Source organism: Rattus norvegicus, chromosome 20, assembly GCF_036323735.1.
Source record: "Rattus norvegicus strain BN/NHsdMcwi chromosome 20, GRCr8, whole genome shotgun sequence".
Classification (NCBI taxonomy): Eukaryota; Metazoa; Chordata; class Mammalia; order Rodentia; family Muridae; genus Rattus; species Rattus norvegicus.
The window spans coordinates 2572563-2598513 of record NC_086038.1 but is presented as its reverse complement, the minus strand read 5'-3'; the positions used below and the strand labels follow the sequence as shown (position 1 = coordinate 2598513).

The following is a 25951-nucleotide window of genomic DNA, read 5'->3' as shown; positions in this document are numbered from 1 at the left end:
AACCAAATAAGCACTGGGAAGTCAGTTCCAGCCAACAGAGAAACCACTGTCCCTCCATAAAGCTTTTAAAGAACTCAGAAAATAAAATAAAACACAGCTTTAGCATCGAGATACCGACTCTAGAGTTTAAAGTTCACCTTTGGTATTGACAAAGTCTAAAAGAGCCTTGATGCGTTTTTTATTTTTTTTCCCCCTCTGCCAGTTTCACAAGCCATCCATGTGAGAATTCTTTTGCCCTTGGCACTCAGCTACAGGCAAACTCCTTTCTGTGCCCACACGACTGATAGTACATCTGATGGGGTGGGGTGGGTGGGTAGGTGAGGGATGATGGGGATGTGGTCCCACCACTCTTTATCCCATAATGGTCGTAAAAGGACATGTGGAGCAAAAGTTGGCATGTTTTGTTTCATTGTTTATTTTGTGTGGTTGTTGTTGGTGGTGATGGTGGTAGTGGTGGTGTGGTGGTGTGTGTGTATGTGTGTGTGTGAAATTGCTTTGTGATGGTGTGGAGTGGGGGTGTGTACATGCATTCCACCAAGTGCTTGTGACAGCCTCAGACCAAATGTCATGAACAGGCTTCTTCCTTCTTGCACAAAATGCAGCAGAGACCTTGGTGAGTTCTCCGTGGGTTCAAAATGCCTACTCTACCCTTGATCTGGTTAATTTCCTTAAGTGATTCTTTGGCCACGTCTTTTTTTTTTTATTTTGGTAATAATGTTTTAAAACTTGAAAACAAGGTGAGACAGGTTTTTATTACAGCTGATATTTTCTTCTCTCTCCGGACTGAGCACCAGCTCGAGGGTGGTTGCAGTGGTTGCCTGAGGCCTCTGTACCTGTGCGCTCTGCCTCTCTCCTTTCTTGTCTCCAGGTATCTCCGTAGCCACTGGATGACTCACTCCAGGCAGGCCTTTGCGTCTCTCTGCAAGATCAGCTTGCTCCCACGTGTATCTGGTGATCTGCGCCATCGCAGCCATCCACATTTTCAGGTGTTCATTCAGGGAGATGGAAGCCGGGCCATTGTAGGGATACTGCGGGTACCCGGGGAGGAGACTCCCTTCGACCCCATGTCACAGCCAGATTTCCAGTGTGTGAGAGCCTGAGGGACCCTGGAGACAGGCCCGCCTGCCCATCATTCCCTAGAAATCCTCTCAATTGAAAGTGAAAGAGGATCCCAGGTTCTGGGTCCCAGCAGGTTCCGCCAGTTGGGAAGAACCTTTGACATGGGTCGGGCCTCTCAGTCCTGTCCATAGTGAAGCGGAGGGGTTGTGACCTTAGACTTGGGATCATTTATGGTCCTCGCTCTGGTTGTAGTAATCCAACAGGGTCCTCAGGTCCACCGCCAAGGTCTGCTCTTCATTCTTTCAACTCTGTGTCTCTCGATCCAAATACTCCGGAACCTTGTCCGGAACCGCGGCGAGAATGGCTCCATCCTCAGAGTTCCGGCATCACTGTCGAAGAACACAAACTACATGTGGCCTACGTAGCCCACAAGGATGAACGCGGAGGCCAGGCCAGGAAATGGTGGTGACAAAATACCAAAACAAGTGAGAGCTCGGGGGCAGCGCACGCTGAGGCCTTATCCTCTTCCAGAAACCCAAAGCAGGTGCACGGGTCCAGAGGGGGTGCAGGTTGCAGCACTCAGGACGCTTGAGAGGGGGCACAGGGACTGGGTCAGGGTCCAGGCCAGGGCAGCCACCATTAACAAGAGAAGCATGCAGGGTGCCATCAGGCAGATCAGAGATACAGGACACCTTTGATTACAGCAGCTCTATGCAGACGTTACATCTACTGCACACAGCGACACTGGTTGTTTTCTCAGGATCTCACGATCCAATGCAGAACCTGCCAACCGCCTGACCAATTGTGCTGTCATCGGGGTTCAGACGCAGCACTTCAAGCCGGTCCACCCCAACATCTACTCCATCTATGAGCAGTCTCTACTCCATCTATGAGCTGCTAGATCAGGTGGAGGAGCGAGTGCTGCAGAACCAGATCCAGGAACAGGTCCTGAAGCATGACTGTGACCGAAGCCTTCTCCCACCTGCAGCCTGCAGAGCAGCTCCTGGGAGCCCAAGACACCCATGGAGGCTCCATTGAGGTCGAGGCAAGAGAGGAGTCTACAGAGACCGAGCATTTCTGGAAATACCAGAGAAGGGAATGTCCAGGGAAAGACGCCTTTACAACGTGAACTCACGAAATTGAAGGAAGGATGAAGGAACAGAGCTGGGTGTCCAGGGTGGAATGAAAAACTGACTGAGATGCTCTGGTCCACGCTGAGCCAGAAGCAGCCATTGTCTGGTGCTGAGCTGCTGACTACCAGCGGCTGTTCTCAGGAGCCAAACAGGGTCTTCTGGTCCACTAGGAAAGTCTGCTCTGCGCCCTTGGCTCTCTTTATCTCCAGCTCCCAGTACCCAGGCCCTCCTGCTGCAGCCAGGAAGCCCTGTGTCTCTGTGGAAGCTCAGGAAATGGGTGTTGTCCACTTAGCCTTCCAATAAGCAGGGCTCCTCCCGGACAGGGCAGTGAGTAAATACCACAGTGTGATCCTGTAGAGCGTAAGGGGTGAGGACCCACCTCCTCCTGGGACCCCTAGGGGACGCACTGGCCTGAAGGGGAGCACTACACTTGACTGGGTGGGGGGACACAGGTGGAAAAGGGTCAGGTGGTGTGATCAGAAAGTCAGGGCCGTGGCTTCCCCAGTAACCACTCCCCCTCTTCTCTGCTGAGGCCATTTTCCTTGACCCCTTGCACTCACAGTAACTATTCTGGTTAGGGAACAGGGCAGCCACCAGTTAGGCAGATCTTGAGATTCCTGGGGATCTGTGCAGACTTTATCTTTTTCCTTTTTTTTTTTTTTCCGGAGCTGGGGACTGAACCCAGGGCCTTGCGCGTGCTAGGCAAGCGCTCTACCGCTAGGCAAATCCCCAACCCCTGTGCAGACTTTATAACCAGTGCCCTTAGACAAGCTGGCTGCTTTTTCAGGATCTCACTATCCAATGGGGGGGGGGGGGTGATAACAGCCAACTTGTCATCAGTGCCAGTGCAGAAGGACTTCAGACAGGGTGAGGGTGGGGTGTGAAACTAGGGAGATGGGGAAGAGCCTGCTATGTCTACTCCATCCTAGACCTCAACAGCAGACTTGTCCAGACCCTGTGATGCTGCAGAGAGCACTGGCATGTGGGCCTCTCCCCACACCTTTCTTCACCTGGAATTGAGAAGAGACCTACAGGAAAATCTTATTTCTTCATCTCCTTCCTCTTTCCTATTCTTCTTTCCCTTCCTATCATAAGACCCCAAACTCTGGCTTTTAAATTTTATTACATTACTGTGCAAGCGAGCATGTGCCTGTGTACATACGTGCATTCCTGTGTGCATGTGTGTGTGTGAGTGTATGTGCGTGTCTGTCTGTCTGTCTTTTTTCATGTGTTCCCAGCCATCTTCTGACTGCAGCACAGATGTGGAATTCAGAGGGAAATTGCCAAACCTGGTTCTCTCCTTTCACTGTGTTGGTCTCAGGGATATCATTGGTGACAAGTGCTTTCTCAACTAAGCCACTAAGCTTGTCTTCCACCTCATATATGTTTTCCTCTAGAGCTGTAGGAGTTTACAATCAGTCACCTGAGACCAAGATCTATGTTTACCAAGGACACTGCCTTTACCATAAGGTGTAATTAGTCAATCACAGTAAAAATGACTGTTGGTTGAAGCCATTCTAAGATGATCTCTGGTTACATGAGTTCTCATGATTGGAGGTGAGGGTCATTCTTGTCCACCTAAATTGTCAAGCCATTTAAAATGGTGGCATGACTGCCCAACTCAGAACCAAGAATCCCACCCCTAGCTCAACTCACTGAGCAAGGGAAAGTTTGCAGAAGCTCCTGAGCTTTGACCACTTTCTATCTTAAAACCACAAACCTCAATGTTAGAGGAAGAAGCAAAAGAGTTTAAAAAGCTTTGTGGGAGACCTGGTGACCAACCAATGAGCTCTTGAATATTTCCATGCACATTTTTCAGCAGTCACTGTGATTAGCCTATACCAAGTCACATATTCTAATGAGACTGAAAAATCAAGCTTGCTGGAGTCACAGTAGTCACTAAACAGTCAGTCACAGACAGCACTTGGTGCAGCACAAGTGATCTGCAGGGATCTCTGGGACCTGTTTTCTAGAGCTTTTCTAGAGTAGGTTGCAAGGATCTAGTGTTCACCATGAACCAGAGCCCTCTTCTTCTTGGTAAGCAGACCTGGGGTCTATATCAGGTGGAAAAGCCAAGAAAAGACAGTCTGGGGAGGAGACAGGTCAAAGTCCCACACAGCCAAATTCTCAAGTGAATTTTTCCTAGTGGAGGTCAGCATTTCTTTTCTGCAATCTCCCTTGACTAGCAGGGCTCAGCTCTCATACCCTTGCCTTTTCTTTCCTGGAGATCTGAACCTCCTTGTCGGACCCTCACTTCCTATACAGAAGACACCTTGGGCACCCTTAGTAACGTGGGTGGTCCTCCGAGGACAATCATGCAGGGTACCACATACCTCCTGTCTATTTTTAAAAGCAGGCTTTAGTTTTCAATTGCAAAGTACTTTATGAAAGTCCTTTTTGCGGGGTTGGGGATTTAGCTCAGTGGTAGAGTGCTTGCCTAGCATGCGCAAGGCCCTGGGTTCGGTCCCCAGCTTGGGAGGTCTATGCAATGGATATGATACAGAGTGATCATGGTGGCCTCCACTGTCCCTCTGGTAAGGCAGACACCTGCTCCTTCCTTCTTTCCTTACCTGTATTCTGCCTTGGCTTTAAGAACTTCCTTCTCGGGGCTGGGGATTTAGCTCAGTGGTAGAGCGCTTACCTAGGAAGCTCAAGGCCCTGGGTTCCGTCCCCAGCTCCAAAAAAAAAAAAAAGAACCAAAAAAAAAAAAAAGAACTTCCTTCTCCGTGAAGCAAGGGATGCTGTCCTAACTCTTGATTTTTCTTTCTGCCTTTAGGACATTTCTCCCTTCAGGCTGAGAATTCTTAGGTCCTCTTCCAGTCCTAGGCTTTGGGAGACTGCAGCCATTGTGACTGGCACAGGAGTGTTGGGAGCTGTGGCCCTCTGGCTGTGCTGGGTAGGTAGCCCTCTTAGCTTGTCTTTCACATCTAAGGGAGACAAGGAAAGGGAGAGGGGCGTGCTGAGGGCAGTGTGTAATGGTGGTGAAGGGTCTGTTGAGTGGATAAGTTGACCTCAAGGTGAATTTTCAGGCATTTTGTCACTGTCTTAGTAATGAGTTCTTACTAGAGTAAGAGAGGCCGTCCAGGCCCCCCTTCTTGTTATTTTCAAATATATATCCTTTTTTAAAAAGATTTATTTTGCGTGGACGTGTTACATGTAACAATTAACAACCTGGCACGCGGCTGCATTTGCGATGTGCCAGGCTGGAACTGTTGTCCCTCTGGAAAGACTGCGCACTTGGCAATGTTCAGTCAGGTTACAATGCTCATCGCGTTGGTGGCAGGGGCAGAGATGGGAGCGGGACGCAGTGGCGGTCCAGGAGGCAGAAGGAAGCAGGACCCTGGTCCCCACAGAAGCAGCAAGCCAGACTCTTAGACAGGAGCTGCCACCTGCTTCGCGCCGCCGCCTTGCCTGGGCTACGGCCTGTCCCTTGCAGCTAGCGGTCCATCTGACTCTTGTGCAGTCCGGCTCTGCGGACCCGCCTGCCCTGCCGTCGGTCCCACTCTGCAGACGGTCAAGCGTTGTGGTCGGTCCTGCGGTGCGGCCGGTCCCGAGCAGTGCTCATTCCGAGCTCGTCCCATCCCGCCCTGCCGACCCCATTCCGCTGCGGCCGGTCACGCGGTGCAGCCGGTCCAGTCCTGTCACCGGTCCCGCTCAGCCGCCCCTGCGGAGCTCGTCATGTCCCACCCTGCCGTCCGGCATGCGCTGCGGTGGATCCCGCGCTGCCGCCCAGTCCGCGCTTCGGTCGGCGCGGTGCAGGCTGTTGCGCCTGCTCTTGGAGCGCAGGCTGGGGTGGAGTGTTGGCTGCCCCCCAGGTGACTGTGGAGCGAGGCGCAACTTCCCTCTCTCTTTGCCTGCTAGCAATGCCCAGTCCCCAGCTCCCCCGGGAAAGCGCCTAAGAAATGGTCATAAATATCGATAAAGATGTGCCACAGTTTACTTCTGTCCTTGGATTCGTCAGGGAGAATAAAGTGACTAATCTAGCATCACCAGCGAGTGCTTCAGTATTCAGGAGTCGCTATTGCTGGATTAGTCTATGGTCTTTACTTCTTTCCCGGCTCTGTGTTACTGAGCACTTTCGGACAGGACATGAGGGAAGTTCTGCCTTGTTAGTTCTCAAGAGGAGACTAAGACTACAGAAGAACTCACGTTACCACAGTTTTGTTTTCTGATCCTGACATTTTTAGTTTCAGATCGGATGACAGGAACGAATAGTTAATGTTCCTTTTCTACGGGGGTTGCCAAAGTATTTCTTTGGTTTTCATACCATTAATGGTTCTTTTAGAAATTCCAACTAGGTTCTTGTAGTTCAGGATGGTCTAAACCTGCCATTGCCTGACCAATTCCTCTCTCAGCCTGGTTTAGATGCAGCACTTCAAGCCGGTCCACCCCAACATCTACTCCATCTGTGAGCTGCTAGATCCGGTGGATTAGCCAGGGCTGCAGAAGCAGCTCCAGGAACAGGTCCTGAAGCATGGCTGTGACTGAAGTCACCTCCACCTGCAGCCTGCAGATCAGCTCCGAGGAGCCCAAGAACCCACGGAGGTTCTTCCAGGACAGGCCAGGACTGTGCAGTGTGATCTTGTGGACTGTAAGGGGTGAGGCCCCGCCCCTCTCCTGGGACCCTGAGAAAATGCACGGGCCCCAAGGACTGTACTGCTCGGTACTGTGAATACTGGTGGAAAAGGTCTGATGGTCTGGTCTGAAATGCAGGTTCATGGCATCTCAGGCGCCAACTCCTTTTCTCCTTTGAAGAGGTCATTTTCCTCCTCACCTTGCACTCACTTGTGCTATTCCGGTTAGGGGACAGGGCAGAGGCCAGTTATTAAGATCTAGAGATGCAGGGCAGGTTTGATTCCTGAGGTTCTGTGCAGACTTTATGACCAATGCCAGCTGCGACGACACTGGCTGTTTTTTCAGGATCTCCAGGATTTCACTATCCAATGGGGGTGATAACTGGAAACTTGTTATCAGTGCCAGTGCAGAAGGACTTCACCGAGGGTGGGGGTGGGACATGAGACTAGGGAGGTGGGGAAGAGCCTGCTAGGGCTACTCCATCCCAGACCTCAACAGCAGACTTGTCCAGTCCCTGAGATGCTGGACAGAGCACTGGCAAGTCGCCCTCTCTCCACACCTTTCCTAATCTGGAATTGAGAAGAGACCTACAGGAAAATCTTATTTCTTCATCTCCTTCCTCCTTCCTCTTCTTCTTTCCCTTCCTATAATATGACCCTAAACTCTGGCGTTTAAATTTTATTACATTACTGTATGTGCATGGGCATGTGAGCACACATGCATGCACATGTGCATTTTTGTGTGCCTGTCAGCCAGTCAGTCAGTCAGTCAGTCTGTCTGTCCTTTTGCATGTGTTCCCAGCCCATGTCACTGCAGCACAGATGAGAAGATTCAAGGGAAACTTGGAGAACCTGGTTCTCTCCTTTCACTGTGTTGGTCTCAGGGATAGCATTGGTGACAAGTGCTTTCTAAACTAAGCCACTAAACTTATCTTCCAGCTCCATATATGTTTTCCTCTAGAGCTGTAGGAGTTTTCATTCAGTCACTGGAGACCAAGATCTATGTTTACAAAGGGCACCTGCCTTTACCATAAGGTGTAATTAGTCAATCAGAACAAAAATGTTGGTTGAAGCCATTGTAAGATGATCTACGCTTAAGTGAGTTCTCACGATTGGAGGTGAGGGTCATTCTTGTCCAGCTAAATTGTCATGCCCTGGAGAATGTAGCATGCCTGCCCAACTCAGCACCAGGAATGCCACCCCTAGCTCAACTCAGTGAGTAAGGGAAAGTTTGCAGTAGCTCCTGAACCTCGACCACTTTCTATCTTAGAATCACAAACCACAAAGTTAAAGGAAGAAGCAGAAGAGGTTAAAGAACTTTGCGGGAAATCTGGTGACCAACCAATGAGCTCTTGATCAAGTCATTTCATTTTTCTATGCTCATTTTTCAGCAGTCACTGTGATTGTCCTACACCAAGTCACATATTCTAATGAGACTGACAAATCAAGGCTGCTGGAGTCACATCAGTCACTAAACAGTCACAGACAGCACTTGGTGCAGCACAAGGCAAATGATCGGCAGGGATCCCCGGGACCTGTCTTCTTCCTTCCTTCCTTCCTTCCTTCCTTCCTTCCTTCCTCCCTCCCTCCCTCCCTCCCTCCCTCCCTTCCTTCCTTCCCTTCTTCCTTTCTTTCTTTTTTTCTTCTTTTCTTTCTCTTTTCTTATCCATGCTTTCTTTATTCATTACCAACCGCCATGCCACATCCAGGCAACAGCACACTAACTGTTAACCAAGGCAATCCAGTTGTACAAGGATCTGACGCTTACAGTTCATTTAAGGCTTTTAAAATTTGAAAAAAGAAAACTAAAATAGGACCAAACCTAACCCCGAAACCAATACAAGCAGTGTATTGATTTCACCATCTCCTATCTGATGTTCACCTGGCACAGCTCAGTGTCAAAACCCGAATACCTCCTCAACTAAGAGATCAGTTTTGTCTAATTTAATTACCTAAATTCTTCAGAGTAGAAACTTGGAATTTTTGCCTTGGAAATGTCATAAAAATTTTAATAGCAAAACATAGGAATAAAATGTATTAACAAAATGTGTTCAATAATTTACGATACAAACAAGGAACCTGCAGTCTGTTGTTATAGCCTGACAAAAGAAATCTGTGCACAATCTACTTGCAAATGTGTACAGGGCTTTAGGAAAGTCGATAAGGAGGACTTTTACAGAAGGACAGCTGGCCAGGCCCTAGTAGACCAGACAATTAAAATATTAAAACTCTTGGCTAGAAAAATTTACACTTAAAAAATACCCCAGTTTCCTGTTGTTTAAGAATATTCCAGTTGTATTAATGGTAACAGTTGATGAAGCTGTTAGTGATAGTTCCAGGAAACCATTCTTCATATATGGGAGAAGACTGGTGGGTTAACAGGAGTGAGTGGAGGATTTCTCACAGTTTGCCGGTTACACTACCATAGTTTCACAAAGGAATCTCACCCTTGGCACCAGGGCTTAAAGCGCCTCAGGTCACGTGGGTGAGATGGTGATCCTGCACCGGTGGGTGGGGGAATCAGAGGTGACAGCGAGGGAGACAGACTTGATCACACTGTAGTCTACAGCCCTGGGAAACAGTCCTCAAGGTCAGCTCCGGTTCCCACTCCTGCAAGGTCTTGCAGCTGAGAATACAGCCGCTCAGCCTACTGGAAGGTGGAGATTAGGTACTAAGGACAAACTGTTAGCTCTTTAAGGAGAACATCCAAAGGCTGTGCCCTTCTCTGTGGTTATTAGGGATCGCTGTTAAATCCAGTCAAAGCGTGTGCAAACAAGGATCCTGGCTTCACAGTAATGAGGTAAGATTGGCCGCCCTCTTCAGGAATTGGGAAGGTCCTGAGATATGAACTGTTTTAAAAGTTCTAGGTACTGTACTTAGAGCTCTAAATCATTGTGCCCAGCCCCCTCAACCCACAGGGGCTCAACAGCACGGGGACAGCGCTCACATATCACCAAGCATTGGGAGAAATCGATGACCTCATCCTTGGTACCATGAATGATCAACACAGGAGAGGTGACTTTAGATATCTTGCCAAGCTGCAGGAAACATCAAAGCAGTATGTTTTCCTGGCATCCGGAAAAGCAACACGCAATCCAGACATCAGAGGGGAATGGAGGACGATGGCTGCACACTCATACCGCGAGGCCAGGTCCACAGTGGGGAGGGTGCCAATGCTCTGTCCATAGAGGATAACGTTCTCAGGACTCAGGCCATACCGGGTGCACAGCGCCTGGCATGCAGCATTGATTTCGGCTTAGAGATTCTTTTTAGAGGGCTTGCCTGGAGTTCACCCCCATAGGCCGAATAGTCGTAAGAGAAGATGTTGCAGTTGATTCGCGAGCCCATGCGGATGTAGAAGCTACAGGTCTGGCCCAAGTCCACGGCGGCGTTGCAGTGTCAGAAGAGCAGCGTGTAGGGTCTGGAGAGCGCCCAGCGCAGGAACATGCAGCCCACACGGTTGTCAGGGGCCACGCGCGAGAAGATCTCTAATGCGTCCAGTTCGAGTACTGGCTGCGAGTACTGCCAGTTGGCGCGATCGCTCAGGTGCAGATCGCACACGGGGGCCCGCACCCTCCTCGGCCAGAGCGGGCTGGGCCGCTGGGGAGACGCAGGGGTCGCAGCGCGCGCGGGCGCACGCTTCTCGGGAGCCAGAACTGTGTAGATCGGTTCGGGCGGCAAGACGGCGGCTCGGACAAGGAGGGCAGCAGAAGTGCGGTCACAGCTCACCCAGGAAGAAAGCGTCCATCCTAAGACCCGGCTCTGGCAACCGACCTGCGGAAAGTGCAGGGAGCTCAGAGGGAAAGGGCTGGGGACTGAAGACTCCCCACCGCAAACGCGACGCGGTGCGGTTAGCCGGAAGTAGGCGGGACAAACTACCGCCCGCCTTGAGGCTACTTAGCTCAAGGCGCCAGGCAGAGAAGCACAGAACAGCGACGGTCGTGGACGGAACCCGTTTTCAAGAGCTGGTCTAGAGCAGGTTGGAAGATCTAGTGTTCACCATGGAGCAGAGCATCTTCTTCATGGTAAGCAGACCTGGGGGCTATATTGGTGGGAAAGCCACGACAAGAGAGTTTGGCGAGGAGACAGATCAAAGTCCCACGCAGCTGAGTTCTCAAGTGAATTTTTCCTAGTAGAGGCCAGCATTTCTTTTCTGCAATCACCCTTCATTGAAGGTCTCAGCTCTCATACCCTTGCCTTTTCTTGTCCTGGAGACCTGAGGCTCCTTGCAGGACCCTCACTTCCTATACAGAAGACACCATGGACACCCATAGTAACGTGGGTGGTCCTCTGAGGCCAATCATGCGGGGTCCCTCATACCTCCTGTCTATTTTAAAAACTGGGTCTTCACTTTTCAATTGTAAAGTGCCGTATGAAAGTCCTTTTTGGGAAGTCTATGCAATGGATATGATATTGAGTGATCATGGTGGCCTCCACTGTCCCTCTGGTAAAGCAGACACCTGCTCCTTCCTTCCTTCCCTGGACTCTGCCTTGGCTTTAAGAACTGCCTTCTCTGTGAAGCAAGGGATGCTGTCCTAACTCTTGATTTTTCTTTCTGCCCTTAGGATATTTCTCCCTTCAGGCTGAGAATTCTTTGGTCCTCTTCCAGTCCTAGGCTTTGGGAGACTGCCGCCATTGTGGTTGGCACAGGAGTGTTGGGAGCTGCAGGCCTTTGGCTGTGCTGGGTAGGTAGCCCTCTTAGCTTGTCTTCCACATCTAAGGGAGACAAGGAAAGGGAGAGGGGCGTGCTGAGGACAGTGTGTAATGGTGGTGAAGGCTAGGTGGGGTGGAAAAGTTGACCTCAAGATGAATTCGCAGGCATTTTGTCGCTGTCTTAGAAATGAGTCCTTACAGAGTAAGAGAGGCCGCCGAGGCCCCGCTTGTTATATTCAAATATATGTATATATATATATGTATATATTTAAGATTTATTTCATGTGAACGTGTTGCATGTAATAATTAACAAACAGGTGCGAGGTGGCATTTGCGTTGTCAGGCTGTAACTGTTGTCCTTCTGGAAGAGGCTGTAGGAGCAGCAAGGGACAGCGCAGAGAGCAAGGCGCAGTCAGGTTGCAATGCCTGCCCTAGTGGCAGCAGGGGCAGAGACGGGACGGGGGCGCGGTGGCGGTCGCGGAGGCAGAAGCAAACCTTATTCTGGTCCTTGCAGTAGCAGCAAGCCAGACTCTCTAAAGGGATGCTCCACCTGCGCCACGCTCCTCCCCCTACCCCCGGGACCCCCACCCCCGCCCAGCCCCACGGCCAGGGTCTCCAACCAGCTCAGGCCGCTGCCGGCCTCGCCCTGCCTTACCGGCCTAGTCGCGACGCGACTCGCCTTGCGGACCCTCGCTGGCCTGGCCCGGCCGGGCGGGGCCCGCCCCCACCCCCGCGCTCGCCTGGCCAGGCCCTGGCGGCGCCCGCTTCTCCTGTGCTCCCCAATCCGCGCTGGCCTGGACCGGCCCGGCGAGGCCCGCTCCATCCACACCCCCTTCCTCCCTCCCCCTTCCCCCCGTCCCGGGCTATCCCCGCCGGTCCCTGTGGTGCCCGATCCCTGCGGTGCCCGATCCCAAGCCCCGCGCTCGCCTGGCCCTGCCAGGCCGGGCCCGCGCCACTTCCGCCCGCGCTAGCCTGCGCCGGCCGGGCGGGGCCCGCCCCCCCACCCCCGCGAGCTCTCCTGGCGGAGCCGGGCGGGGCACGCCCCCACGTGCTCGCCTGGCCGGTCACTGCGGGGGCCCGACGCCCCCCTCCCCTCCCGGCGCTCGCCTGGCCCGGCCGGGCGGGACTGCTCCCCTCGCGCTCCCCCATCCGCGCTGGCCTGGACTGGCCAGTCTGGGCCCGCTCCACCCCCCCACCCCTCCCCGCGCTCTCCTGGCCCGTCCCTGCGGGGCCCGCCCCCCACCACGCCCCCGCGCTCGCCTGGAACCACCCCGTGGGGCCCGACTCCGCCCTTCCCCCCCCCCCCGCACTCCCTTGCGCCCCGCGCTCGCCTTGCGGGGCTGGGTGGGGCCCGACACCCATTCTCCTCCCCTCCCAGGGCCAGGCGGTCCTCGATCGACGCTGAGCTCAGGCTGGGGTGGAGTCCTGGCAGCAGCCAGGACTATCTGTCCAGAGAGGCGCTTCTCACTCCCTGTCCAGACCCCAGCTCCCCAGAGTAAGCACCTAAGAAATCGTCATAAATAGCAATAAAAAAGTGCCACAGTTCACTTCTCTCCTCGGGTTTGTCTCCAAGTATGCTGTGACTAATCTACCATCATCATAGACATTCAGAGACTGCTTCAGTTTGGAGTCGCTATTGCTGGATTAGTCTATGGTCTTTACTTCTTTCCCCGGCTCTGTGTTACTGAGCAGTTTCAGACAGGACATGAGAGAGGTTCAACCTTGTTAGTTCGCAAGAGGAGACTAAGACTACAGAAGATCTCACATTATCAGGGTTTTGTTTTCTGATCTTGACATTTTTAGTTTCAGAGCGGATGATAGGATAATGTACCTTTTCTACGAGGGTTGCCGAAGTACCTCTTTGATTTCATTTGTTTAATTGTACTTTTAGAAATTCCAAATAGGTTCTTGTAGTTCAGTTACGGTCTCAAAGTCTACAGAACAGGCTGACATTGAACTCTGATGCCCCTGTCTTAGTCTTCCAAGTGTTAAAAGTATAGGTGTGTGAGTAGGCTGAAGTGGGGTTCCAGATGAAGAGTAGTTGGTACAGACTTTATATCTGATGACACAACATAGAAGGTCAGTAGAACTGAGGAAGGAAGCTGACCCTGGTGCCACAGTCTGTGACCTCAGCTACTTGGGGGTCAGAGGTCAGAGGGTGGAAGATGCCAAGGGCAGTTTGTGGAACTTTGTGACACCTTAATCTCACAATAGTCAAAGGGGTTTCCAGATATAGATCCGTGGTAGAGCACTGCCTCATGTAAAGAAGGACTCCTTTAATTCCTCGTGCTCATACTACCAAAAAATGTTGGGAATGAGGAAAGTTGAACAGGAGGTGGTTCTTTGTGATAATGGGTATAGAATTACAACAAAATTCAATATAAGACTTGAAGCTAGAAAATTTACATACATGTAACAGTTGTTTTGGGGAGCAGGTCTAATCCTATAGCATGGCCTGCAACTTAACTGTTGGCCTGGCATTTGTGGTGTTCTTGAAGCAGCTTCCCAAGAGCTAGCATGGCAGACAAGACCCCCACTAAGCTTGGGTCCAATTTAATGGTGCATCCCCAATGGGTCCTTTTACTCAGACATTAGCATGCTGTCCTTGAGAAGCAGTATTGTCCTTCCCTGGGAGGCTGGAGTAGATAGCAGTAAATGCCATGGTCCTACAGGTGTTTTTAAACTATCCACTTAGTTCTCACAGCCACCAAGCTGGAGGATGTCCTGGCTGGCATTAGGTTGGCAGTGGTTATCAGAGGCTTCTGTGTGCTAGGCACTAGGGATGTGGTGCTGTGACCCTGGACTTCACTGTGGGATTAGAGGCCCATGAGCAGCGGGCACTTTGTTCAGTAGCTTGTCCCAGGTCACACAGATACTAAGAATTCGATAAAAAGTTAAGGTAAAAAAAAAATTAAAAAAAAGAACCAATCCAAACTAATGCTGGCTAAAGTGCAGTCCCCCCTCTTCATTAGATCTACAAACCATGGTTTTTCTCAGTCCCATTTGCCTGCCTCTGAATGGCTTTTATGTTCCCAGCCATGTGCCCACTGTGGGTACCTGTCACCAATCAGCAGAAACCCAGTAAATTCAAAACTCTAGAGGCTTCCAATTTATCAGTCAGATTTATATCAGTAATTATTCAACCCCCAAAATGACCACTCAATGAACTCAAAACTCACTTGACATAAACACCAGGTGTACTCCTGGATGGGGCAAATGTGCTATATTATTCTATTCTTCTTCTGTAATATTCATAGCCACCTGTGGCTACTTCAAGTCAAGTGGATCCTTCTTCCCCCATCTTCTCTCATCCCTGTGTCTTCTCTGTCTCTCTGTCCCATCTCTAAAACTGTCAGCCTGCCTTCCTTTTCCACTGCCCAATCTCAGGCTCTAGCCTTCTGTTTTACCTGACATCATCAGCATATAGAGAGCAATCCACATATGCATATATTTATTTTATGTATATGAGTATACTGTCTTCTTGCACACCAAAATAGGGCATAGGATCCCATTACAGATGCTAGTGAGTCACCAGGTGGGTGCTGGAAATTGAAATCAAGACCTCTGGAAGAGCAGACAGTGCTCTCAGCCATCTCTCCAGCCTGGGCAACTCACTCTTGGTAATTCCTCCAGGTGTGACCGCAGGCTACTTCCCTAGGCTACTCTGGATACTGTCAAGTGGGAGATCAATTCTGACCAGCACAGTCTACATTTAACATTGACCTGAGTAAATAATTTCTTCAATCCTGTTAGATTTTCTGAAGGTCAATTTATGCCATTCCGTTTGGCTAGACTCCTTGTCCCTGGCTGAACATGTTTCACTGTCAGCCTCTTTGTTACCTCCCCCTGCTTTCCTGGTGAGCCTGTTCACTCTCTCATGGCTCCAGGCAACACCTCCATCCATCTCCAATCTTTATTTTTCTATTCACAGCTTTGTAGAAAAATCCCTCAATTACCATAAAACATCCTAGGTTAATAGGATAACTGTGTTAGAAACAGGAAATGTTCATGGTTTACAATATTGAAATTTCTTCCTGATTTTCAGGGGAGAATTGGAAAACCAGGATCATCCCGTGAGCTGGAACCACTGAGGCTGCCAGAAGAGGATCCAATCCAAGGGCACAGCAGCCCTCCTGATGAACACAGAGACTAAATGATCCCCACAGATTTCCCAGCAGCTCTGGACAAAACCATCAGAGGGTGCAGATGACTGCTGGGGTGAATGCAAAACTCTGTCAGGGGTGATCAAGCAGTGGTGGGGCAAGCATCCTCAGGGATCATGGGCCTCAGTGTCATTCCATGGGCCTTGGGTAGATCAGATGGCCTTCATATACTGGGAAATGAGATGCAGGAAAGTTTCCATTTAAGGGATGAGGGTCTGGGTCTCAAAACAGGGATTTTCACCCTGGCTATCCTAGAACTGAAATTTACAGGCATCTGCTTGTGCATCCTGAGTGCCAGGATTAAATGTGTGTGCCAGGGTGCCTGGCTAGGGTTCACTCATTTTTATCAGTACATGGTCCTTCTCCTCTGCACCATGTCCTGAAAATACAGAATAAATTCTTAAATTATCTGAATGTGCTGGCAATTCTGTTTGCTTGCGTGTGTGTGTGTGTGTGTGTGTGTGTGTGTGTGTGTGTGTAGTTGGCAGTAAGAGGAAATAGAAGGGAGGCAAAGAGAAGGACTGGCAGGGAGAGAATAGGACACAGATGGAGGGAAGCAGAGTGTCTGGGAGCACAGTGGAGGGGAGGAGAGTGCAGGGGAACAGGGTTGCGGGGAGCAGAGTGGAGGGAGCAGAGTGGAGGAGGCAGAGTGGCTCAGAGAAGAGTAGAGGGGTGCATAGTGGAGGGGTGGATAGTGGAGGGGAGCAGAGTGGAGGGAGCAGAGTGGAGGGGGCAGAGTGGCTCAGAGAGGACTAGAGGGATGCACAGTGGAGGAGTGCATCGTGGAGGGGAGCAGAGTGGAGTGGAGCAGAGTGGACAGCAGGAGAGTAGAGGGCAGGAGAGTGGATGAGGCTGAATAGAGAGGTGCAGAGTGTAGTGGCACGGGTCGGTAGAGGGCAGCAGAGAAGAGAACAGGGTGGAGGGGAGCAGAGTGGAGGGGGCAGAGTGGAGGTGAGCTTAATAACTGTTAGAACATTGGTTGAGTCATGCCCAAACCTTCTGTTTCTTTCCTAGTCTGACTCTCGCACTCTCTACTTTCTATACTTTGTGCTCCTGCCTTCCTCTCATAAGCACACAAGTTAGGGTCCTGTTTCTAATCCTCTCTCACTCCTGGTGATCTCCTTTCTCCCCTGTATTTACCAAGCTCCCAGAGCTGCTCCCAGTAGCCTGGAAATCTTCTAAAGCAGATGAACTCCTGAAGCTTTGTGCTGCCTGGGATCCCAGCACAAAGAGCTAACTGTAATGAATCAGGGACGTCATCTGTACCACTTGTGGAGTGCTGGAGTTTAAGCAGGGAATCAAGGCATTTCTCAGTCCCCTCACCAGACTGACTTCCATGCCCCACACTACTCTTGCCTGTTAGTATAGATGGGTGGGATTGATGGGTGATGGGTGGGCAGGGTGTGGTCGCACCTCCTAGCCAGGGACACTCTCTCTGTGGTCATCACTGTCAGAACATAATAGGTGGACCAAAAGCTGGAGGTGGGTGGTTTTGTTTGAGCCCCTCCAAGGGATGCAGGGTTTCTCTTGTGGACACAAACCCAGTCTCTGATGTGAGCCTTGCCCTGGGGTGTGCAGGTGCTTAACAGATACATTGGCGAGAGGTTCTGATGATCAACATAGAGGGGAGGGGATGAGGTTACCCCTCTTTTAAACCTTCTTTCTGACCTGGTTCCAGATTCATAGGAGGTGACTTAAATCAGCATGGAGAAGTCACATCCCCTCACAAGAGAAACCACTGTCCTGCTGCCCCTGTGCTGTGTGTGCACCCTCAAAAAACTTTCAAGGAATTTCCAAAACAAAAAGTCGCACAGTTTTAGCTTCAAGATGTTGAGTTTAGGGGTTGGGGATTTAGCTCAGTGGTAGAGCGCTTGCCTAGAAAGCACAAGGCCCTGGGTTCGGTCCCCAGCTCCGAAAAAAAAAAAAAGGAAAAAAAAAAGAACCAAAAAAAATTATAATCTAAAAAAGTTTTGATCACGTTTATTTTCTCTGCCAATCAGAATAACAAGTGGGAAAAATCTCCAGGATAACCAAAGGAGCAGAGAAATCTCCACAGAATCGGGGACAATCTGAGGCCAGTGGGAAAGTTCCACCTCACATCTACAGGGACAGAGACCTCACCCTTGCAGGGAGTGGTTAGTTTCCTGAATAACTGTTGAAATAAGCTACCTGTGCGTCTCAACCACCCAGTGACAATGAAACTCCATTTGACCCCAACTGTCCCCCACCCTGCACCCCCTCTTGAAAGTTCAGAATGTTCAACTGACTGACTACCAGCTGCTGTGCCCACCATTAGTACCCTGCGTAAGTTCCCTGCCTAGTTACCAGTTTGCTCCAATTGTTTGAAAGGTGTATAACTCCATTAGAGTCTGCTCAGGGTTCCCCCTACCCCCAAGGGAGTCAACCCTAACTTGTTGGATTTAAGTTCCTCTTCCAATCGCACCTATTGCTGCCTCAGCGAGTCTCACTCAAGGGGTCCCGGACAGGGTTCAATTTGGAACTCACACAGACAGAATAAGCAGGTGAAGAAAACTGCTGAATGTGGGAAGGAAACACATGTAGGCTACAGTTGGGGAAGTCTCTCTGGGCCTGCAGATCTTCCTCTACTCAGTCCTAAGTCCTCCTTACCAATAGTCAATCAACAGACAAGAGAACTGAAGGGAAGAGAGGGTATGGCTGACAGGGCAGACTGTTGTCAGGTTGGCCTAGGGTGGAGAGGCTGTGGGCTCAGTCCTGAGGATACTGTCTTGCCCCAAGCCATCCTTCTGAGGACTCCTTCCCCCTTTTCACTCAGCTATAGCCAGACTCCTTTCTGTGCCCACACTACTCCTGAACATTAGCATATACGATGGGGTGGGGTGAGTGGGCAGGTGAGGGATGATGGGGATGTGGTCCCACCACTCTTTATCCCATAAGTGTCCTAAAAGGACATTTAGAGCACAACCTGGTGCGTTTCGTTTCTGTTGTTTTCCTTTGAGTTTTTGTGTGTGAGATTACTTTGTGGTGGGGGGAGTGAGCGTGTGTCCATGCATCCCACCAAGGGCTGGTGACAGCCTCAGAACTAATTTCAAGAGACCGGCTTCTTCCTTTCTGTGGAGTGTTACTGGTGAGTCCCAGACCTCCTCCTGGGACCCCAAGGGTATGCACCGGCCTGAAGGTGAGTACTGTGCAAGTACTGTGCATGACTGGGATCCCAGGTGGAAAAGTGTCAGATGGTGTGGTCAGAAACACAGGGGTGTGGCTTCCCTAGTAGCCTCTCCCCTTCTTCTCTGCAGAGGCCATTTCCCTCCCCCCATCCCCTTGCACTCACAGGCACTATTCTGGTTAGGGGCCAGTACAGTCATCCGTTAGGCAGATCTTGAGATGCAGGGTAGGTTTGAATCCTGGGGATCTGTGCAGAATTTATAACCATTGCCAACATCAATGCTGGCTGTCTTTTCAGGCTCTCACTAACCGATGGGGGTGATAACAACCCCCATTATAATGCCATAATATGAGGTCATAAGTGCCAGTGCAGAAGGAGTTCACACAGTTTGGGGGTGGGGTGTGAAACTAGGTAGATATGGAATAGCCTGCAAGGACTACTAGATCCTAAATCACAATAGCAGACTATTTCCAGAACCCTGTGATGCTGGACAGAGCACTGGCATGCCACCCTCTCCCCACACCCTCCTTTTCTGGAATTGAGATGAGATCTACAGGAAAATCTTATTTCTTCCTCTTCTTCCTCCTTCCCGTTTTTCTTTACATTCCTATAATATGACCCCAAACTCTGGCGTTTAAATTTTATTACATTACTTTAAGTGCATGGGCTTGTGGGTGTACATGCATACATATGTGCATTTATGTGTGTGAGTGTGTGCGCGTGTCTGTCTGTCTGTCTGTCTTTCTTTCTTTTTGCATGTTTTCCCAGCTGTCTTCTGACTGCAGCACAGATGAGGAGGTCCCAGGGAAACTTGCAGAACCTGGTTCTCTCCTTTCACTGTGTTGGTCTCAGGGATAGCATTGGTGACAAGTGCTTTCTAAACTAAGCCACTAAACTTGTCTTCCAGCTCCATATATGTTTTCCTCTAGAGCTGTAGGAGTTTTCATTCAGTCACTGGAGACCAAGATCTATGTTTACCAGGACACCTGCCTTTACCATAAGGTTTAATTAGCCAGTCACAGTAAAAATGACTGTTGTTGAAGCCATTGTAAAATGATCCAGGGTTATGTGAGTTCTCATGATTGGAGTGAGGGTCATTCTTGTCCACCTAAATTGTCATGTCCTGGAGAATGTGGCATGCCTGCCCAACTCAGCACCAGGAAATCTACCCCTAGCACACACAACTCAGTGAGTAAGGGAAAGTTTGCAGAAGCTCCTGAGCCTCGATCACTTTCTATCTTAGAATCACAAACCACAAAGTTAAAGGAAGAAGCAGAAGAGGTTTAAGAGCTTTGTGGGAAACCTGGTGACCAACCAATGAGCTCTTGAATATTTCTGTGCTCATTTTTCAGCAGTCACTGTGATTGTCCCACACCAAGTCACATATTCTAATGGGGGTGCCAATGCTCCGTCCATAGAGGATAATGTTCTCAGGACTCAAGCCATACCGGGTGCACAGCGCCTGCCATGCGGCGTCGATCTTCAGCGTAGAGATTCTTTTCAGAGGTCTTGCCTGGAGTTCACACCACAGGCCCAATAGTCATAAGAGAAGATGTTGCAGTTGATGCGCGAGCCCATGCGGATGTAGAAGCTACACATCTGGCCCAAGTCGCCTGTGTTGCGGTGTGAGAAGAGCAGCGTGTATGGGCGGGAGGGGTCCCAGCGCAGGAACATTCCACCCAGACGGTTGTTAGTGACCATGAGTGAGACTACAGTGACCATGAGCGAGACTGCAGTGACCATGAGCGAGACGCGCAGCGGAGTACTGCTAGTTGGCGCGATCGCTCATGTGCAGGCTGCACACACGGGGGCCCGCACCAGAGCGTGGTGCGCCGCCTGGGCGGACGCGGGGGCCTCAGCGGGCCCGGGTGAGCGCTCCTCCGGAGCCAGAACTGTGTAGGTGGGTTCGGGCGGCGACAAGGTCACATTGGCGGCAGTGAGGTAGTGCGGGCTCGGACAAGAAGGGCAGCAGAAGAGCCAGTACAGCTTGCCCAGGAAGAAGCCATTCATTCTGTGGCCCTGCTCAGGGGAAGGGACGTCCCTGGGCGGGAGGAAAGTGCAGGGAGCCCAGAGGGAGAGCTCCGTGAACCGCAGGCTGGCCAAGGAGCCCCACATCCGCCTCTGGCCGGGAGGGGTGAGTTAAACTGCTGCCCCTCCTTCGTGGGTAGGTGAGGTATTTAACTCGGGTGCCTCACAGAGAAGCATGTGGCAGCGAAGGTGGCCGACGGAACCTGTTTTCAAGAGATGGTCTAGAGCACCTTAGAAGATCTAGAGTTCACCATGGAGCAGAGCATCTTCTTCTTGGTAAGCAGACCTGGGGTCTATATTCGTGAGAAAGCCAGGAGGAGACAGTTTGGGGAGGAGACAGCTCAAAATCCCATCCAGCCAAGTTCTCAAAAGAATGTTTCCTAGTGGAGGTCAGCATTTCTTTTCTGCAATCACCCTTCATTGCAGGGCTCAGCTCTCATACCCTTGCCTTTTCTTTTCCTGGAGATCTGAATCTCCTTGCAGGACCCTCACTTCCTATACAGTAGACTCCATGGACACCCATAACAACGTGGGTGGTCCTCTAAGGGCAATCATGCAGGGTACCACATACCTCCTGTCTATTTTAAAAACCGGTGTTCAGTTTTCAATTGCAAAGTGCTGTGTGAAAGTCCTTGTGGGGAGGTCTATGAATGGATATGATACTGAGTGATCACGGTGACCTCCACTGTCCCTCTGGTGAGGCAGACACCTGCTCCTTCCTTCCCTGTACTCTGCCTTGGTTTTAAGAACTTCTCTGCAAAGCAAGGGATGCTGTCCTAACTCTTGATTTTTCTTTCTGCCCTTAGGATATTTCTCCCTCCTGGCTGAGAATTCTTTGGTCCTCTTCCATTCCTAGGCTTTGGGAGACTGCAGCCATTGTGGTTGGCACAGGAGTGTTGGGAGCTGCAGGCCTTTGGCTGTGCTGGGTAGGTAGCCCTCTTAGCTTGTCTTCTACATCTAAGGGAGACAAGGAAAGGGACAGGGGCGTGCAGAGCACAGTGTGTAATGGTGGTGAAGGCTAGGTGGGGTGGAAAAGTTGACCTCAAGATGAATTCTCAGGCGTTTTGTCACTGTCTTAGAAATGAGTCCTTACAAGAGTAAGGGATATCGCTGAGGCCCTGCTTCTTGTTATATTCCAATATATATTTTTGTTTTTTAAGATTTATTTCATGTGAACGTGTTGCATGTGATAATTAACAAACAGGTGCGAGGCCGCATTTGCGATGTCAGGCTGTAACTGTTGTCCTTCTGGAAGAGGCTGTAGGAGCAGCAAGGGACAGCGCACGGAGCAAGGCGCAGTCAGGTTGCAATGCCTGCCCCAGTGGCGGCAGGGGCAGCGATGGGAGGGGGACGCGGTGGCAGTCGCGGAGGCGCAAGCAAACCTTAATTCTGGTCCCTGCAGTAGGAGCAAGCCTGAGAACGCAATGCTCCGCCTGAGCCACGATCCTCCACATACCTCGGGGGGCCCCACCCACGGTCAGCCCCTTGGCCAGGGTCTGGGCCCAGCTCACGCCGCTGCCGGTCTCGCCAGGCCTTTCCGCCCTGCTCCGGACTTGTCTGGACCTTCCGCCCCGGGAGCCTCGCGCCCCCCGCGCTCGCCTGGCAGGGGTGGGGTCCGCCCGTTGTGCCCGGAAAACCCGCGCTTCCCGGCTGGGGCGGGGCCCAGTCCGCGCTCGACCGGCCGGGGCGGGGCCTGATCCCGCGCTCGCTCCGCCGGGCCGGGAACCATCCCGCGCTCGCCCGGACGGGGCGGGGCCCGATTCCGCGCTCTCCCGGCTGGGGCGGGGCCCGCCCCGCGAGCGCCGAGCTCCCCGCGCTCGCCTGACCCCGGTCGGGCGGGCCCGGAGTGCGGGCGCTTTCCGCGCTCCGCTGGCCGGGTCGGGGCCCGCCGGGAGTGCCGTGCGCCCCCTGTGGTGGCCTGTCCCAGGCGGAGCCCGGCCGCGCTCTCCTGGCGGGGACCGGGCTTGCTCCACTCGCCCGCGCTCCTTGGCGGGTGCGGGTGCGGGGCCGGCCCCGCGCGCTTGCGACCCCCTTGCTCGCCTGGCCGGGGCCCCGGGACGGAGGGCTCTGAGCTCAGCTGGCATGGAGTTCTGGCAGCAACCTGGACTGTCTGTGCAGAGGGGCGCTTCTCGCTCACGGTGCTGCCTGCTGTCATTGTCCAGACCCCAGCTCCCCAGAGAAAGCACCTAAGAAATCATCATAAATATCGATAAAAAAGTGCCACAGTTCACTTCTGTCCTCGAATTTGTCTCGAAGTATACTGTGACCAATCTACCATCCTCATAGACATTCAGAGACTGCTTCGGTTTGGAGTCGGTATTACTGGATTTGTCTATGGTCTTTACTTCTTTCCCTGCTCTGTGTTACTGAGCAAGAAGGCCAGCTTGGCGGCGGTGCGGCTGGGACAAAGAAGGCAGCAGAAGAGCCAGCACAGCTCGCTCAGGAAGAAGCCGTCCACCTGGGGCCCGGCTTGGGCGACCGGGCAGCCACGGGCGGGAGGGAAGTGCAGGGATCGCAGAGGGAGAGGGCGGAGAACCGGAGGCCCGCCCAGGAGTCCCAGGATCCTGCCTCTGTGGCTTGAGGGGTGAGTCAAACTGCGCCCCGCCTTCCCAGCGACGTGAGGCTACATAACTCCCGCGCGCACCACAGAGAAGCTCGCGGGAGCGACTGTCTTGGACAGAACCTGTTTTCAAGAGCTGGTCTAGAGCAGGTTAGAAGATCTAGTGTTCTCCATGGAGCAGAGCATCTTCTTCTTGGTAAGCAGACCTGGGGGCTATATTGGTGGGAAAGCCAGGAAAGGACAGTTTGGGGAGGAGACAGGTCAAAGTCCCATCCAGCCAAGTTCTCAAGTGAAATTTTCCTAGTGGAGACCAGCATTTCTTTTCTGCATCACCCTTAGTAGCAGGGCTCAGCTCTCATACCCTTGCCTTTTCTTGTCCTGGAGATCTGAACCGCATTGCAGGACCCTCCCTTCCTATACCTTGGGCACTCTTAGTAAGATGGGTGATCCTCTAAGGTCAATCTTTCAGGGTACCACGTACCTCCTCGTCTATTTTAAAAGCCATCTGTTTAGTTTTCAATTGCAAACTGCTGTATGAAAGACTTTGTGGGGAGGTCTATGCAATAGATAGGATACTGAGTGATCATGGTGTTCTCCAGTGTCCCCTCTGGTAAAGCAGACACCTGCTCCTTCTTTCCCTGTACTCTGCCTTGGCTTTAAGAACTTCCTTCTCCGCGATCAAGGGATGCTTTCCTAACTTGATTTTTCTTTCTGCCCTTAGGACATTTCTCCCTTCAGGCTGAGAATTCTTTGGTCCTCTTCCAGTCCTAGGCTTTGGGAGACTGCAGCCATTATGGCTGGCACAGTAGTGTTGGGAGCTGCAGTCCTCTGGCTGTACTGGGTAGGTAACCCTCTTATATTTTCTTCCACATCTAAGGGAGACAAAGGAAAGGAACGGGGCGTGCTGAGGACAGTGTGCAATGGTGGTGAAGGGTATGTGGGGTGGAAAAGTTGACTGCAAGTTGAATTCTCAGGCATTTTGTCACTGTGTTAGAAATGCATCCTTACAAGAGTAAGAGAGGAGGTCGCCCAGGGCCCCTTCTTGTTATTTTCAAATATATATTTTTGTTTTTTAAGATTTTTTTATGTGAACGCGTTGCACATAATAATTACCAACCAGGCACGTGGCAGCTTGTGCTATCTGCCAGTCTGTAACTTTTGTCCCCCTGGAAGCGGCTGTAGCGGCAGAAGGGACCGCACAGTGGCGAAAGGGGCAGCGACCGGTCGAGGACACAGTGGCAGTCACTGGTAGCAGAAGCGAGCCTGACTCTGGTAGCCAGAGAAGCAGCAAGCCAAACACTTGGACAGGAGGTGCCACTTGCGACCCGATGCCGCCTGGCCTTCGCTGAGCCCAGTCCCGCCAAGCCCGGTTCTCGGCCGCGGTCTGTCCGGCGCAGCAGTCCGCGCGGGAAACGGGGACCGGATGTGGCGCATACCATCGGAGCTCAGGCTAGGGTGGAGTCGTGGGGCCAAGCTGACTGTGGAGGGAGGCGCCTCCTAGCTCCCGCCACTGCCCGCTATCAGTGTCCAATCCCCAGCATTCCAGGCCACAGTTTACTTCTGTCCTTGGATTCATCACGGAGAATAAAGTGACTAATCTAGCATCACCAAAGGCGTTCAGCGAGTGCTTCAGGTTTCAGGAGGCGCTATTGCTGGATTAGTCTATGGTCTTTACTTCTTTCCCAGCTCTGTGTTACTGAGCAGTTTCAGACAGGACATGAGGGAAGTTCTGCCTTGTTAGTTCGCAAGAGGAGACTAAGGCTACAGAAGAACTCACGTTACCAGAGTTTTGTTTTCTGATCCTGACATTTTTAGTTTCAGATCGGATGACAGGAACGAACAGTTAATGTACCTTTTCTACGGAAGTTGCCAAAGTAATTCTTTGGTTTCATATCATTAATTGTACTTTTACAAATTCCAGAGAGGCTCTTGTAGGTCAGGGTTTGTCCCAAACTCTTCGGAACAGGCTGGCTTTGAACTCTGATTCTCCTGTCTTAGTCTTCCAAGTGTTAAAAGTATAGTGTGTAAGTAGGCTGAAGTGTGGTTCGAGAAGAAGAGTAGTTGGTACAGACTTTATATCTAATGATGCAAGCATAGAAGGTCAGTGGAAATGAGGAAGGAAGCTGAGCCTGCTACTACAGGTCTGTGACCTCAGCTACTTCCGGGTGTGTGTGTGTGTGTGTGTGTGTGTGTGTGTGTGTGTGTGTGTGTGTGTGTGAAAGGTCAGAGCATGGAAGATGCCAAGGGCAGTTTGTGAAACTTTGGGACACCTTAATCTCACAATAGTCAAAGGGGTTTTCAGATACAGCTCAGTGGTAGAGCACTGCCTCAAATAAAGTTGGACTCCTTTAATTCCCAGTGCTCCTACTACCAAACAATGTTGGGAATAAGGAAAGTTAAACAGGAGGTGGTTCTTTGTGATAATGGGTATAGAATTATAATGAAATTCAATGTAAGACTTGAAGCTAGGGAATTTACAAACACACACACACACACACACACACACACACACACACACACATATATATATATATATGGTGGTTAGGGGGGCCACATTTAATTCTCTATATTCTCAGAGGGCCCCTTTTTTCTGAAATTAGCAGGCTCTTCTGGAGAAGCAGTATTGTCCTTCCCTG

The 25951-nt window shown here is 51.3% G+C and overlaps 10 pseudogenes; 8 read left to right on the top strand and 2 right to left on the bottom strand.

Annotated features, from left to right (window-relative positions):
• 2463a1a2 (class I gene fragment 2463) lies at positions 850-1551 on the top strand (annotated as a pseudogene).
• Positions 2325-2539, top strand: 2464a1 (class I gene fragment 2464; annotated as a pseudogene).
• On the top strand, positions 6082-6431 carry Rcrg1-ps1 (Riken clone 5830469G19 related pseudogene 1; annotated as a pseudogene).
• Rcrg2-ps1 (Riken clone 2210412D01 related pseudogene 1) lies at positions 8429-10580 on the top strand (annotated as a pseudogene).
• Positions 8652-10790, bottom strand: Abhd17c-ps1 (abhydrolase domain containing 17C, depalmitoylase, pseudogene 1; annotated as a pseudogene).
• Positions 13000-13331, top strand: Rcrg1-ps2 (Riken clone 5830469G19 related pseudogene 2; annotated as a pseudogene).
• Rcrg1-ps3 (Riken clone 5830469G19 related pseudogene 3) lies at positions 13540-13635 on the top strand (annotated as a pseudogene).
• Positions 15405-15675, top strand: Nerg-ps1 (EST221625 related pseudogene 1; annotated as a pseudogene).
• LOC134483942 (alpha/beta hydrolase domain-containing protein 17C-like) lies at positions 20076-20842 on the bottom strand (annotated as a pseudogene).
• Positions 20126-20798, top strand: Rcrg2-ps2 (Riken clone 2210412D01 related pseudogene 2; annotated as a pseudogene).